Source organism: Urocitellus parryii, chromosome 10, assembly GCF_045843805.1.
Source record: "Urocitellus parryii isolate mUroPar1 chromosome 10, mUroPar1.hap1, whole genome shotgun sequence".
In the NCBI taxonomy this organism is placed as follows: Eukaryota; Metazoa; Chordata; class Mammalia; order Rodentia; family Sciuridae; genus Urocitellus; species Urocitellus parryii.
Window position 1 is genome coordinate 84,117,609 of NC_135540.1, and position 16,673 is coordinate 84,134,281.

A 16,673-nucleotide genomic window follows, 5' to 3' on the forward strand; every position below is an offset into this window, starting at 1 on the left:
CATTATGGAAGAAGGTGCAGGAGAATTTTTAAGGAATGGGGATGGTACAAATGTGCCTCCAAACTTTGCTTTTGAAACATAAGCACAAAGATTAGCTCAGCATCTATTATAGTACAATTAAAATAGAAAACATTTAATGTGTACCTTTGTATTGAACATGAATTTTACAAAAGCTTGAGTCTAACATTTTGCATCAAGAATGATTAAGAATCAAACTAAGAATGTAATGGGTTCAAAATAAAATTTTTAGATTTGTGGTTTTAAAATTTTGACTGCTCTCACATTGTCCTGTAAATTTAGGAATCGTTAACAGTATACCTGTCTTCTCCCAAAGGGTCACTTGGATCTCAGGAAATCTTGAATCAAAAAAGAAATTGGATAAGTACCAATTTTCACATCTCTTGCCTGTCAGTTGTCTTCCAATTATTTTGGAGACTCAACAGAACTAGGACCCTGGATAAGATTCAGCTGGCATATTTTCAATCTTTAACTCTCTCAAATACATCATCTCTTATTCCATAGTTTAGGCCTTTGTCTCTCATCTGCCCATTGCAATTTCTGCCCATCCCCCATAGAAGAGACATTTTCCTGATCATGATTTTCAGAACACTGGGCATCTACATGCACTGTTCTGTGACTAGAATGCCCTCTATACTAGGTATGTCTGCTCATTTTTTAAGTCAACTCAAATGTCACTATGTGAATCTCCCAGTGAAGCTCATTGCTTACCACTTCTCAGTCCTGCTATCTATTCGCCCCCCCTCTATTGTAAAATAATTTCCTCCCCCCACCCCAATCATTCAGCATTCTTTTATATCCCATGGCATAAGCTATTATACAAGAGTACTCAAATTATATCTGTGGACAGCTGTGAAGAAATAGGGGGAAAAAAAAACATCTGCAGTCCCAGGAGCTCAATTCTGTTCTGCAAAAATATTTTAAGTGTTCATTCTGCCAAGAAAAATGTCCTTGACATTTAAGAAACGTTTAGAAAGAATGACAGAAGGAAAATGCATGACAATTATTGCATCGGTACAAACATTGTTCAAGAAATCTATCACACTAATAGGACTCCTTTCTCCCTTGTTAACTAAATGCACTAGAAGAGCAACTGACAGGGTATCATGGAAATTTTATGACCACTGGCATTAGTTATGGTTTAAATCTGGCCTTAGATAAGTTTCTTGCCCTTTGGATCTCAGTTCCTTGAATTAAAAGGATTGTATTGCACTGCTAGAAGTCTTTTTAATGAAAAAACTTGAACAGTTTAATAAGGATATAAGTCTGTTCATTGGAACAGTTACAAGAACTAAAGACTGGGTACAACCAAATTTTCATCACATGGGAAAGGATTTTTAAAAATTATGCAGTGTCTATTTTAATGCAACACTTAAGTATTGAACTGTATGTTCTGACTTGGAATTCTGTCTATTATTTCATGGTAAAAAAAGCATGTTGAACATTGAACATTTTGGGGGGAAACATCCGTTTATACACAAATATGTACATATTTGTACAAAGTTTAGTGGAATAACCAGAGTTTGTAAATATATAGAGTGTGGAAAAGACATAAGTGTATTTTAATCAAAATCTCTTAAGGATTTAAAAAGACTTTCTAGAGAATCAATGGTCTTTAAATAAAAGACTAACAGGATTTTCAATTGAACTATATCATCCTACTAGGTGGAAATGACCTACTTCAGGATGTGAGATCAATAGGTGTCAGAACTTCTGTCTTTAACACTCATAAGAAATAAATTCTTCAGTGTAGGTCTAAAGCTTAAGGATGGCTGTTGGCTCTCCTCCAATTTGATATTCTTAAATACTACCAAAGATGGGAAAAAAGCTTAAGGCAGCTGAAAGCTGCGACAGAAGAATCAAAGTTGCCGACTTTGTGCAAATTTAAGACATTCTCCTCAGCTTTATAGGAAAGACATAATTGAATGCATCTGTTTATTGTGACAAAGTGTAGATGCCTTAATAGGTGCTATCTGGTTTAAAGGTGCATACTGTTTGCATTGGGTGCTGTTAATATTGGTTTCCTCCTTACAGTGTCCTGAAGGCTTCCAGTACCTCACCTTTAAGACCACAGGGTAGAAACTGTACCGCCTCAGATCCATAAGGCCAGATGGAAAGACACAAAATGAAGAGACAAGGGGACAAAGCACCTCAAAAAGATGTTTCAACAGTAGAATCCACAGAAAACACAGAAGAAATGTCAGGAGATTAGAGGGTACATATAGTTAGGCTGATCTCTGAAATAAAGGATGGTATCCAAGAGAACACAGGAAGTAAAAGATCACTTCAATCAAGAGGCATATTATAAGAAGCAATCAAGCAGAAATCCTCAAAGTTAAGGAAGCAATAAACCAAATTAAAATTAAAAGTATCACCAGACTAGACCACTTAGAACCTCATGCAGTGAGGACAAAATATATACTCTTGAAAATAAAGTCAGCTGCTCAGAGAAGATGGTAAGAAACCATGAGCAGAACTTCCAAGAATTATGGGATAACATGCAAAGACCAAACTTCAGACTTATTGGAATAGATGAAGGGAGTTACAAACCAGAGGAATGCACAATCTTTTCAAAGATATCAGAAAATTTTCCAAATCTAAAGAATGAAATGGAAAAGAAAAATCAACTCAAATGGACTATATAAACAAGGGGTTTCCATCCTCATCAGAAAGTGGATTTCTAAGTTAGAAGGGATTTAAAAAGGCCATTTCATAATGCTTAAGGGAACTGTATAACAAGACAAATAGATGGTTCCATTGTTGGGTCATATGTGTACAAACAAACCCTTCTGTTTCAAGAGCCAAGTTTACCACAACACAATGATACTGGGTGACTTTAACACCTCTCACTACTGGATAGATCCAAACAAGAACAGGAATTATAGAACTAAATACAGTCAATGATTTAGATTTAATGGACATGTAGAATATTTCATCCATCATTGTCCCTGGAGATTGAGTAATGTGCTACTGAATGAATAGTGAATAGAAGAGAGATGAGAAAAAGATTCCAGTTAAATGAGAACACCAATACAATGTATCAAAATCTCTGGGATGCTATGAAGGCTATGCATTGAGCTCATTCATTAAAATGAAATGTGACCTAATGTATCTCAAAGCCCTAGAAAAAAAAAACACCAAAAATAGACAGGAATTAAGAACCGAATCAATGAAATCTACACAAGAAATAATTCAAAAAACAGTGACTGTTTAGAGCCACAGCCCAGTCAGAATGACGCCTGGCATATTGCCAGAGGGAATGGTTGAAAGGTGACACCAGCGAACCATTGAGATGATATGAGTTAAACTGTATATAATTGCTGTGATGCTGGATTGATCGAGTTATATATGGACCCTGCCTAACCCTAACCCTAACCGGGGGAATAGGGAGGCTCTGGGAATCTGCATCGGGATACCCGCTACTTTGGAGTTCACGGTGGAGTTCTGGGGGGGAGGCGTGGAGCCGGTGGAAGGAGTGTGTTTGAGTAGTGTGTGTGCAGTGCCAGTGAGTTGGGGAATAAAGAATTGCTGTTTGAACCTACAAGGCTTTGTGGCAGCTCGGTTATTTGTGCCCAGCCAGACTGCGGCAAGTGACAAAAATGAAAAGTTCTTTGAAACAAATTGATAAATGCTTATCCTCACTAAAGAGGAGAGAGAACTCAAGTTACTAAAATTCATGGTGAAAAAGGAAATATTACGGACACTCCTGGTGTACAGAAGATAATTAGAAACTATCTTGAAAATTTGTACTCCAAATATTGAGGACACCCACAAATTTCTAGAGGCATATGATCTACCCAAATTGAATCAGGAGGACATACAGTTTAAACAGATCAATTCCAAGCAATGAAAGACACCATCAAAAACAACCAGCCAAGAAAAGCCCAGGACTAGACAGATTCTCAGCAAAGTTCTAGAAGACCTCCAAAGAAATACCAGTACTCAAGTTATTCCATAAGGTAGAAAAGAAACTCTCAAACTCAGAGAGACTAGTAATACACTGATATCAAAACCAGACAAAGATATCAAGAAAACTTCAAACCAATATTCCTGATGAACATAGACGGAAAAATTTTAAATTCTGGAAAAATATCATAAGAATATTAAAAAGATAGTATACCACAATCGTGTGACTCATTCCAGGGATGCAAGGTTAGTTCAACATACAGAAGTCAATATACGTAATACATGTCAATAGACTGAAAGAATCATGATTATCTCAATATATGAAAATGCAAAGCATTTGACAAAATAAGCACCCCTCCATGTTCAAAACACTAGAAAAACTAGTGATAGCTTTTACAATGTCAATGTTCCTGCTAAGCTAAACCCAAAGCCAACTTCTAGAGAGAAAAATTGAAAGCATTCCCTCTAAATCCTTGAACAAGACAAGGATGTCCTCTTTCACCACTTCTATTCATCATCCTTGAAACCCCAGCGAGAGCAATTAGACAAAAGAAAGAAGTTAAAGGGATACAAATAGGAAAAGAACTCAAATTATCACTATTTGCAGACAACATTAACAACATAGGCAAAGCTAAACAAAGAAGCTTTTGATAGAACTCTAGTGACACTTGAGTGTGCCACCAAGGAAGGACTGTTATGCACAAATCTGGGCATTGGTTGGGAAAACTAGGGATAGACACATGAAAAATGTTGGCTCTGTAGACCTCCCAAGTTTTCAGTTTACATAGAGGCCTACTCTTCCCTATTAAAAGCTCCCACTTCCCAAAGTACCACATCAATGCCATCAGGAATGTGATTGTGCACAGGGCACCACTAACACAGAGGTTCCTCTCCCTGCCCCCCCACCCCAGTATGTGATTTGGTTTGGGAACCAACCCTGGCTCTCCTCTGCAGGCCAGGGCCAATAGAAGGGGTAGTGACTGTGCTAGGTTCATATACATTCATGGGAATGAAGCTCTTCCTTGTAATGAAGAGCTCAGACCTCTCCCAGATGAGGATTTGGGCCACCAGGCCAGCTCTGCAAGTTCAGCAAAAGTACTAGACACCCACGAGGTAATTCAGAATAGGTAGTAAGGAAGGGATAAAGCATTGATGACCTTAGGGCCGAGTGCAGCAGTATTGCAGGGCTTATCTTGGAATCTCCTGGAGAAGGGCTTATCTTGCTCATTGTGCAACAGGGAAGGTAGTAACACAGAACGCTACATCTTTTGACAGAGTGCTGTCATAACGCTGGCAAGCACCATTTCCTTGCTACCTTATTCCCTTGTTGGTCCAAGATCAGCCTACATGGCAATTTCTGGATTCTTGGTGTCTAGGCTCCTGTAAGATGTTGTATATCACCCCTGGCCTATCAAGACAGGGGCCTATCACCCCTGGCCTATCAAGTGTCAGTTTACATATAAAAGCTGTTTCTGCTGTGCAATAAAGCAGACACTGTTCTCGGAAGCCATCCCTGGAAGGGTTTCTCCGAACCCTCAAGTTCCCCACAGCCATTGTGGTGGGGGTCATCAAGCCCCTCAGTACAGCAGGGCAGTGGGGGAGGGGGCATGAAGCTCATCTTTCTAACCTGTGTAAGTTTTTCCTCAAGATGGTGAGTACCTCATATTTCTCTAATTTGAGATAAATTTACAGCGAGACTCCATCTGGCATAGCTTTGAGATGGTTTGAGACTCTAGCAAGGTAAAGAATCCAAGGGAATATAGGCACAATACCCATCATGTGCTTCTATATGGCTCTTCCATGACCTCAAGATGCTCGAGCACCTGCATAGCCAATACCTGCCTCTTTAGAAGCCTGACTGTTCTCAAAATCTGGACCTGGAAGTATTTAAGAGTTTACATCCTGTGTGTTAGCCCTTACCTCAAGATAATTCTTCCTAGGTCCCATAAGAGAGGCAAGTCTTTGGTCTAACTATAACCACCAGTTTCTCTGTGGTATCAAGCTGCATAACCTCAGGTAAGACTTTCCCCCAGAATTCACACTGAAGAGAAGCCCTACAAATGTAAAGAATGTGGCAAAGCTTTTGATTGGAAAAAAATCTTATTCGCCACAGAATTCACACTGGAGAGAAGCCTTACAAATGTAAGGCATGTAGCAAAGCTTTTTATCAATAAAACAGGCCTTATTCACCACAGAACTCACACTGGAGAATAGCCCTACAAATGTGAATAGTGTGGCGAAACAAAAAAACTTTATTTACCACAGAAGACAACACCCTGGTGAATGTGAAATGTGAATAAAGTGATAATAAGGTTTAGTTTTTCTTTAAAAGTATTAACAGAATTTATACAGAAAAGAACCCCTACAAATGGAAACAATGCAGTAAAACTTATCAATTTTTTTTAACCACTAGGCTATTTATTCTGGAAAGACATAAATGTAGAGAATGTAGAAACATTTTAGATTATATCATACATTACTAGACATCAGGGAAAACACACTGGAGAGAAGCTCTACAAATGAGACCATTGTACCATTCCTCTAAGAAGGGGTCAACATTTAATTCTCACAATAACCACAGCAGAGAAAGTTTTGAATGAAAATTGACAATGTGACAATGCCTCCAAAATTTATTCACCAGTACTCAGCACCTGTGGATAAATACTGGTTAGAATACAATTGGGGGAAAAAGATTCCATAGACACAAGTTTCTTAAACACTAATTTTTGGAGAATTCATTGTGCCCAGAAACCCTAAAAAGTTAAATAGTATTTTAAATTCATTGAACCTCTGAAAACTCATCAGTAGTGAACATTGGACAGATTTTATCCAAAATGTATGCCTTATATAACATTTATAATGAACACCTTGACAAATGTAGGAAAAAACACTGCTTTTCAATAGAACTGAAGATTTAATCTCTACTTCTCCCTCTCAAGATACTTTAACCATTGGCAATCTGGCCTATTTTTTAGCCTACCTATACCTCAAAGGAGTATAGAGGTACCAAGGAGGGATGATCAGCATTTAGACGCTTCCCTGTGGGGGTGCCAATCTACCATCTAGATGAACTTATCCAGTCTTCATAGGATCCACTTCATTTATGTACATGGTACATTATATACATTTAAATGTTCAACTATTAATTTATTATTTTATGTCATCTATCTGCATGGGTCCCCTTCTATGGGCCTTGAGGGGCACATCAAGCGCTCCTAACAGCCTATCTAGTGCACCAAGATGAGGACTGTTATGAGCACTATAAAGGTCATGTATTTCTAGACACCAGTCAGACCTCAGGTGGGAGAATTCCCTCAGTTGACTTCTGCCTTGTAAGTTGCTAGATATGTTGATTCTGAGAGACAAGATGCCCCTGAGCTTATCCTTTGCTCCCTACACTTTCCTCCCCCCAGGATTTTCCCTTTACCAGCTTAATGACCTTCAACCCAGGTCATGATCATCATTGTCTGGGCTCTAGCGAGTTTGGCTGCAGCAAGGTGTTGGTCAAAAGTGAACATTAAGAACTTTTGGGTTGGATTCTGGGAAATAGAGGCTGTGATGTAGTTTGGAGTGAGGTTTCATGGAGGGTGAAACCCTCATTGTGAATGAGGAAGGTAGACAAGGTTGAGGAAGCATTAATCTCTTTCTGTAAGAAATCATAAATTTAACTGGGAACACCAATTTACTGTCTTGCCATTCTGAAGAAATTAAAAAAAAAAGGTTTCACAGGCTGAAATTAGGGTTTTGGCAGCTGCATCCCTTCTGGAGTTCTCAGCCGAAAATCTGTTTCCTTTTTCCAGCCTCTAAGAGCTGCAAATATTCTTTGGTTTATGGCCTCACATCACTTTGACTTTTGTTTCTTATTCTGACTCTGATCCTCCTGCCTCTCTCATAAGGACACTTATGACGTTAGATCACATAATCTAGAATAAAGTGTCCATCCCAAGTTTTAATCACATCTGCCCATCTTTTTTTTGTTCAAGGTAACATTCACAGGGTCATAGGATGAAGATAGAAATTTGGTGAGGAACCAGGTATTAGACCTGCCATAGCAGGAAGAACCTTCAGATAGCATTGCAGATCTGAAGGGCAGTGAAGGGTTGTGCAGAGACTCCAAAGTGTGAAAACCTCAAAGATTGTTGTTAGAGTCGTGCATTTGGGCAGAAAAAGGTCCTAGTTTAGTCTTCCATGTTCAGTTGTTGGTTAGAGATTGACCCCAAAGACTGATCCTCACTTGAAAGCTGAAGTGGATCTGGAAGGGCCAACAGGTGGCTTTCCACCATTTGTACCATAGGTCAATGCACTGTTGAAGGGAGACTCATGTAGCATACATTCATGGCCACATTTTAATGACCATACAAACGTAAGGATATTGATAGGGGAACGAGAAAATCTGAAAGGATAATCCAGGCTAGATTAAATGCCCAGGACAAGTAGTATTTAGTATAAGTATTGAGAAAGTGTTGCCCTGGTTCCGAGTAGTCTGTCCTGTAGAAATAACATTGGAACAAGGACATACTGACAGGCTTATTTCAGTTTTAGTTGCCAAGAAACTGGAGAAGCATAGATTACTACTGTGTATGTGGTTGGGAATGAACAGATCTTTATTGGGAAGTGACTGATAACAAGAGGAATATATATAGAAGTGTAACTATGATCAAATTTTTATAATCCTTGTGCTTCTACAATCCTAAATACTCACTTGTATTTGCTCATATTTCTAGAGCATATTTTTTTGTCAATATTTTGACAGTGAATTCCATAGTTAGTGGTGAAAAAAGGGATTTTGGATCTTGGGAGAAATATATAAAGCTTTTCTACAGAAAAGATACAAAAGGTTTAGAATTAGAAAAGCAATAAGTAAACATTCTAGATGTTGCCACCAAGGTTGACATCCTAGTGTTATTTTCAGCTTAAGGTAACATGTTACATGTTTTAGAACTCGACTTCAAAGACTGGAAAGAGAAATGCAGTTTAGCTGGCTGTGCTCTTGGTGTAATGACTCCCTCTACCCTGACTTGAAATAAGAGGCTCAGAGCCTGTCTAACAACCTTCAGGAGTATTGCTTGAGTAGTTGTCACTGTGAACTTGCGCATATCACCAGAAGATGGCGGAAAAGGACAGATCATGGGATAGCGGGCATTAGAAAGCTGTCCCACAGGGTGACAGAAGCCATTCTGTTACCACTTTCTAAGTTTTTTTTTTTTTTTAAAAAAAAGCAGCCCCAGACACAGGTATCAGATATTAAAAAGTATGTATCAGTCAGGGAAAAGCCAGAGAAACAGAACCAGTTGAAGATATGTATTAAAATATAGTAGGGCTAGGATGTAGCTTAGTGGTAGAACACCTGCCTTAATTGTGTAAGGCCCTAGGTTCAACCCAAAGGAAGTAGGAAAAATATGTTGAGACCTGTCACAAGAAGTTATCTTAAGCAGTTGTGGGGACTGCTAAAGTAGGTCCAGATTCCACAGGGCAGGCTGCCAGGGAAAGCAGACTAGAGCTTAGGCACAGCTAAGATTGCTGCCATGGAACATCAGGGAAGCCTCAGTTCTTTTCCTCAGTCCTTTCAAATCACTGACAGGTCCATCAGAAAAACTCCAGAGGGATATTATTCTAGTTAATCAAGTGTGGACTTTAAATTACATCTTAAGTCACATCATATTTTCCAAAGCAATACCTAGATTAGCATTTGAATAACGGGACTGTAGCCTAGTCAAGTTGACACAAAAAAAAAAAACATTACAGAGTATGAGTATGTGCCCTTTAATCACATTAAACACTTCAAAGAAAAATCAGTTCTACTTAACATGATACAACTATTCAGTGTACAACTGAAAACACTAACAAGTTCCCCCAAAAGAGCATGCAAGATTCTTGGGCAATGTAGTTTTCTGACATCCTATAACTGAAATACTGTCTTTTGAAGACCATCATTATGTTTTCTACCTTAAGATGTAAGATAGTTATTTCTTTATTTTTACATATGAATTAACCAGATCACACTATTTCTACGTGATCACAGCTGGTATTCGTAACTACCTTCTAGCACCCATTCCATTCCCCCTCCCCTCAGTAAATGCTTCAGGTGTCAGGGTTCTTTGGTTTGGGGGATGACCATGACCACGATTTCTAAATGGTCTGAGTCATTATAACTATTAGAACTCAGTTCAACTTGGCTAATAGTTCCATTGACTTCAAATCACTGGATGTGATTGAAGAGAACTTCTGTGGGGTATATTCCAGGCATAGAATTGTTTAACCTCTAGTCCAGTTTCTCCTTTGTAGTCAATCACTAGAGGCAGTATAGCAAACCCCTTCTGCTAACTCAGAGCTCTATTCAAAAATGGAAGGGTAGCAGTCAGTAGATTTCTTGTCATTCCTCCCTTTGGTACCCAGACCTCTAGCCAGCAGAGGATAAGTTTGTGTGGATAAGAAACTTAGTAGTGATAATCATCATTCAGCAGGGATGATGGTAGACACCTAGTATCTCCAGTTTTCCTTCTACATTACTGACCACCAGCCAAACCCACTGGCTACAGTTTATAAGATCTATTTTCTCTTTAAGGCAAAATGAGCAGTTTCATTGTTCATAGTTCTGCCCACTGGGAGAGGGAATCGCCCTCACCACTGCCCTTTGAGAACATCTCAGAAAGGGGTTATAGTGCTCTAGTACTATATTTTTAGTTCCTGCATATGGGGGGGGTGCGAAATCAACTCTTTCCTTCAGAAAGCTAATCATAGGGCAATATCCATGAGCCCATGGATATGTGCTGGGAGAAAGGGCATAATGTGGTAGAAGTGGGACACTGGACATTTATACCAATTCCTCGTGTGAATTATTTATGCCTTCAATCTCTGCTCTCAAGTCCAAACTCAGATGTGCCACTTCTAATTTGTGGTGGAGTGCTGCTGTGTATACTCCACGACTAAGTGGACCATGTAACACCCAGTTCATGATTGGCATCTCAGGTCATAATTTGATAGCACATGGTTAAGTTCTCAGTCTATGAGGGCCTATAGCAAGCCAACAATTGTTTCTCAAAAGGAGAAAAGTTGCTCACATTAGGATTCTAGAGCAAGCCCCCACTCTAAGGGGCTGTGCTGGGATTCACCTATGGATCCTGCCAAAGGATCTACCTGCTACCGAGTCCGCTGAATCAGATGGCCAGTGGTAGAGCAGCTTATACAGAAACTTGGACACCGAGTTTGCACCTGTGGGCCCCACTCCCAAACCAGTAGCTTTTTCAGTCACTTGGTAAATGGTGAAGTAGCACACCCAAAGAATGCGTTGCTAAAATCTGAAAAGGCTCGGTAACACCGTGCCTCTTTTTTAGAGGGGACCATTTGTAACTAGCTTCTCTTACTTTAGGAGACAAGTCTCCATGTCCCATACCATTGGATCTTTAGAAATTTCATTGAAGAAATTTGAATTTGTGGCATTTTCTACCCTCTGACATGCAAATATCTTATGTCTAGAGTAATTACTACTTCCTGATCACCAGGCCCAATCAGCATATCTTTAATATAAAAAACCAGCACGATCTCTTGTAGAAGGAAACTATGATCAAGACCCCCATAGACTAAAATGTGAGATAGGGCTAGAGTTAATACCCTAAAGTAGAACAGGAAAGATGCTTTGCTGGCCATGCCAGCTCACAGTAAAAAGCATTCAAAGCAGTTTGCTAACAGGTATAGAGTACAATGCATTTGCCAGATCAACAGTGCACACCAGGTACCATAGGATGTGATAATTTTCTCAAAGAAAGATCACATCTGCACCAGTAACTGCATTAGAGTCACCACCTAAGTTTATGATAACCTGGCCCATCATTCTCAAAGATTTGTTTCCTGTACTAACAAATATACAAGTTGAATAGGAATGTGGAGAAAATCCCTGCATCTTTCTAGGTCCATACAAATTTCTTTCCAAAGGGGTGCCTCTCCTGGTCCATGGCCAGAAAATAACCCAAGTACCAGAGAGACTGCAGGGACCTAAGTTTATTAGGAGTAGCCCTTCTTTCACTAGCTCTATATAACCCCCACCCCAGTACAGTTCCCAGTAACCCAGAATTTATGGCTCTGAGACTAGAACCTCTTTGTTCTGTCATTTCTTGACGTTTGATTTGTCTTAAAAAACCAAGCTTGCTTGATCATTTTCCCCCACCCTTTACTCTTAGGAAACTTCCCATATATGAGTAAAATAAAACTTGTATGCTTTTTAGTCTGTTGTGCCGATTTGATTTGTCCAACCAAAGGAGCCCACGTAAAAGCTAAGGGGAGGGGATAGAGGTGATCTTTCTTACACTGCCTTTGGGCTCACGATTCAGATAAGCCATCTTTAAGATTAAAGAGGAACCCAGAGTCTATTTAATGGGGCCATATCAATCAGTTCAGCCCAATCAATATTTTCCCCATTGTTACTCGAGTCAGAAGCCCAACTTGGCAGGGGGTGTCCCCAAAAAGACCAGGTCTACTCACCCACCCCCAAAATAGAGAAAGTAGTGATAAGGGTAGAAGGGAATTCACTCAGTACAGCCATACTTGGAAAATAAGGGACCAGGATACCTAAGTGTGACTTTGGACTAGAAATAACAGTCCCAGGATTATTAGAGGAACAAAAATGGGGAGGATTTGAGAAGCACACATATGAGTAGTCTTCGTAAAATTATAGATTATCATTTGTCACAGGATCGGTCATGAAGAGCCTTGTCAGTAAAGATGTTGCTGTTGCCTGTGGATGTGGGGACAGTACTTCCGATTCACAGTATGTTTATTGATCAGTCATATTGTTCCTGGAATCCAAGGTAACTGAAGAGAATAACTCAGAACAAGTCAAATGTGAGATGGAGTTAGGATAGTAACTGGATCCTCCAAGTTTAGTGCCTAGAATTCTTCAGTCATTGCCCTATACTGGTGATTGGAAAAGAACGTAGACCCACTGTTAGGTTGTCGGCCCTGAAGGGGGAAGATTACCCGTTTAGACAAGAACTACCGAAGTGGTTAACCTGTCTATGTGTCAGATTCCTGTTCAGTTTGCACAAAGTCTAAAGTAGCCAAAGGAAGCAGATTTAGTCTGAAGACAGACATGCCAAGCTCTTGTCCTCTAGGTGACTGAAAGGATATCTGCAAGCTCATATGAAGAGTCAGTACTTTCAGCAAAAGCAGCCTCTTGGTTTCCATTACATCGTCATCCTGTCTTTTCAGATCCATTTCTACATACTAATTTCTATCTGGAAAAATGGGAAAAACCAGTTATTGTGGTATATATTGTGTACTTCCTGGGTCACAATTTGTACTTAATTCTTTAGAAGCTCTGGGGATTGAACCTAGGTCTAGAAAAAAGGTGGCCGAGCTAAGCCCTTAAGGTCTTGCCCTTGTAAGGATCTACCACAGGCAAAGGCAGGTTAACCTCATGCAGGGCTGGAAGGGCTGCTTCCATTGGCAAAGATAACTCAGAACTTAGGGGTTTTCTACCCCCAGTTTCATTGGGATCTGCCCAATGTCCCCAGATGTTTAGGATTCCATTCCTTTCCAGTCAATGCCTTCCCTTTAGCAGAAGATACCTTATGAGGTTGGGAGGTTCAGCTCATATTGAAATTCATTCACAGGATGAAACTCCAGGTTTGGTTTTCAGAAGTCATGGCCTTGCAATTACAACAGATGAAGTTTTCCTCCAGAACAGAGGAAGTTCAGGTTATTTATACAGAGCACCAGCCAAGAATTTGCGGCCCCAAGTTCATCCTTTTCTATCCTCACTTTTTCAAAGGCAGTTATGAGAATCTAGCCAGTCCCATCAGTTAGGAGGGGACACATTCAAACTATAGCAGTCCATCTCATCCGAGTGCCACCTCTGATCCCATGCTACCCTCTGACCAGTGCCCTTTCCCAAATTTCTCTTGACTGCTTAGTGTCAAATTCAGAAGGAGCAGTTTAAAACTTGAATTTGCAGTGAAAAAAACAGAATCTAGATATTTGGAGGTTTTCCAACCTGAATATGTAAAAAAGAAAGCATGGTTAAGAGGAAAAAACCATGGGTATGGCCAAGTGTTAGTGCAGACAAAAGCCAGGGACTATGACAATGGGAAAATGATTCCAGGAGCATTATTGATGCTTACAACCCCCAACACAGGAATAGTATGCCAGAGGGTGGCATCCACGTGGTGCCCACTGCAGGTATGCATGCTGCAGCAGCTCTGATGGTATGTTTACTTCCATCTACATTTCAGATGATACCCGAGAAAGCCTTGGAGTTAGGGCTTTCTGTAGAAAGTCCCTAGTAGGTAAATTGGAGGGAGACAACTGAGATCCTTACACTATATATCTACCAGTGTGAAACTCCAGCTTGGCATAGCTGCTGCATGGTCTGTACCCAGCTAAGCCACTTGGCAGATCTGCTTGAACCTTGGGAATCCATTCTCTGTCCCAATAGGCCTAGAAGCCAGGGAAGAGTCAATGAAGATCATTCTCAGACCCAAGATCTAGTGTTTTCTGCTTTTGAATTTTGGACTTAAGTAACAGGTCCTATTATTACCTTTTAGGATAGAAGGACCTATTCTGCACCTGTTACACCATTATATTTTGGAAACAATACTTCACAGGCTTGTAACTTGAGAGCAGTTTGAGGATGAAACATACCTTTGAGTATCATCCATATATAATTTAAATTTTATCCAGATAAAATTCTCAGGTGTAGACTTTTGAGTTGATATTGGAATGAGGCGAGACTTCAAGGGTTACTGGAAAGGGGCAAAAATTGAGAAACAGAATGCTATGGCTTAAACATTTCCCCTCCAAATTTGTGTGAATTCTCTTCATCAGGGGAGGTACCAGGGATTGAACTCTGGCACTTGACCACTAAGCCACATCCCCAGCCCTTTTTTCCTGGATCTTAGAGACAGGGTCTCAAAGTTGCTTGGCACCTCTCTTCTGGGGAAGCTGGCTTTGAACTCGATTCTCTTGCCTTAGCTTCCCTAGCCGCTGGGATTACAGGCATGCGCCACCAAGCCCAGTGAGTGACTCGTTTTTACCAAGCCCACTGATGGACAATTTCAACTACTTCTTGGCCCATTAGGTAAGGGCTAGCATAATGGGAAAGAACTCAATCTGTCTTGTCCCATTATGCTAGCCTCAATTCGAATATACTCAGGGAATTGGGAAATTACTACCAGGCTGGACAATGGATATGTGAATCCATCCATGATAATCTGAATGTTGGGATTCCTTTGTTAATCTGGCCTCAATAAACCCTTATTCTAACAGGGCTGTGATGCTACTCTGGATTTTATAAGTCAATGGTACTTACCCCTTTTAGGAAAAGGGACTTTTTAAGTACTTTTCAAACACAAGCTAACAAGTCTACAGTGTGCCACCCAGATTTACCATAAGGTGAACTGTTTAGCCACTGGACCAAAGGTAAGGTCCTCAGGGTCAGCATCCAACCTAAGTTAAGCACCATGTTATCTGCTGAGAGCTCTCTCCATTTGTCACAGGTTGGGTTCTGCATAAAGATGTTGAATTTGATATGTATATTTTATTAGGGATGAGTACTCATAAAAGTAAAGCCCGTGTACTACAATTGGTCAAGGTGAGAAGTCAGTGGTCACAAAAACCTGACAAAACTTTAGCCAACTCCGTAGAGTGTTCTAGAACATTATAAGTCATAGAATTGTTCCACAACAGGGCCAAAATGCCTGGACCTTTATTTTCAAAGTCATTAGATGTAGAACAGCATGTTCTTGGGTCAAGTATCTCTTCAGCTGAGAAGCAGGGAGCAGACCCTCAGAAGCTACACACTGATGTCACTTCCTATAGCTGGCACAAGCCATTCCTTAAAGGGAAACCTGGAGTCTTCTGGAAGATACATGATGTGAATCAATGCCCTTTAGGACAACTCTAGAAATGAAGAAACTCCAAGGCATTTCTGGATTTCTACATTACTTTTTGTAGGTAGAAACTTCTGAAGTCATGAAGTTTGAAATTGAGTAAGCCAGATTTATTGGCAGGAGAATCTACCATGCAACTTTGTAAGAACTTAATTCTTCACATTACTGCTTGAGTTACCTATAGACATTTGTTTACTGCATTAAGTCTCGTCTGAAATTAGGTCTAGGACGATTTAGAGAATGACCAGTAAACCGTACATCCTAGTGCAAACAGGTAAGCTGGATCAGATTTTTAGATTTATACAGCAAAATACCTAGGGCAGGAAGCAATTAACATTGAGGAGCACTTAAAGATCATAGATAAAATAGAGATTGGCAAGTGAAAGCCCATGGACCAAATCCAACCTACCTCCTGTGTAAGTTTTATTAGAACACAGACATTATGTATTGTCTGAGTGCTTTCACCCTATAATTGGGATAGGGACAAAGACAATATGGTATGCGAAGCCTCACACGTTTACTCTCTGGTCCTTTCAGAAAAAAAAAAGACAATCTAAGCCATTGAGTCACGATAGACCTCTTGATTCATATTTATAGTCCTCCTGGCTATTCCCCTTAGTCACATATGAAGTCCATAATTGGAGGTCGTGTAACCGAGTCTGCCTTGCAACATTAAGGCAAATGTAAGACTTATAAAAGTCACAAGTTTCTCTGAAGACCAAAAACACCGAGTACTGAGCTCCCCTAGCCTCCCCCATCAACACAACACTAAGTAGAATCAGTCTTGGGTAGAGCACATCACACTCAGACCAACTGCAAGGCAAAAAGTTCCCACAGTTCAGGGATCCCTTGCTGCATTCACTATCC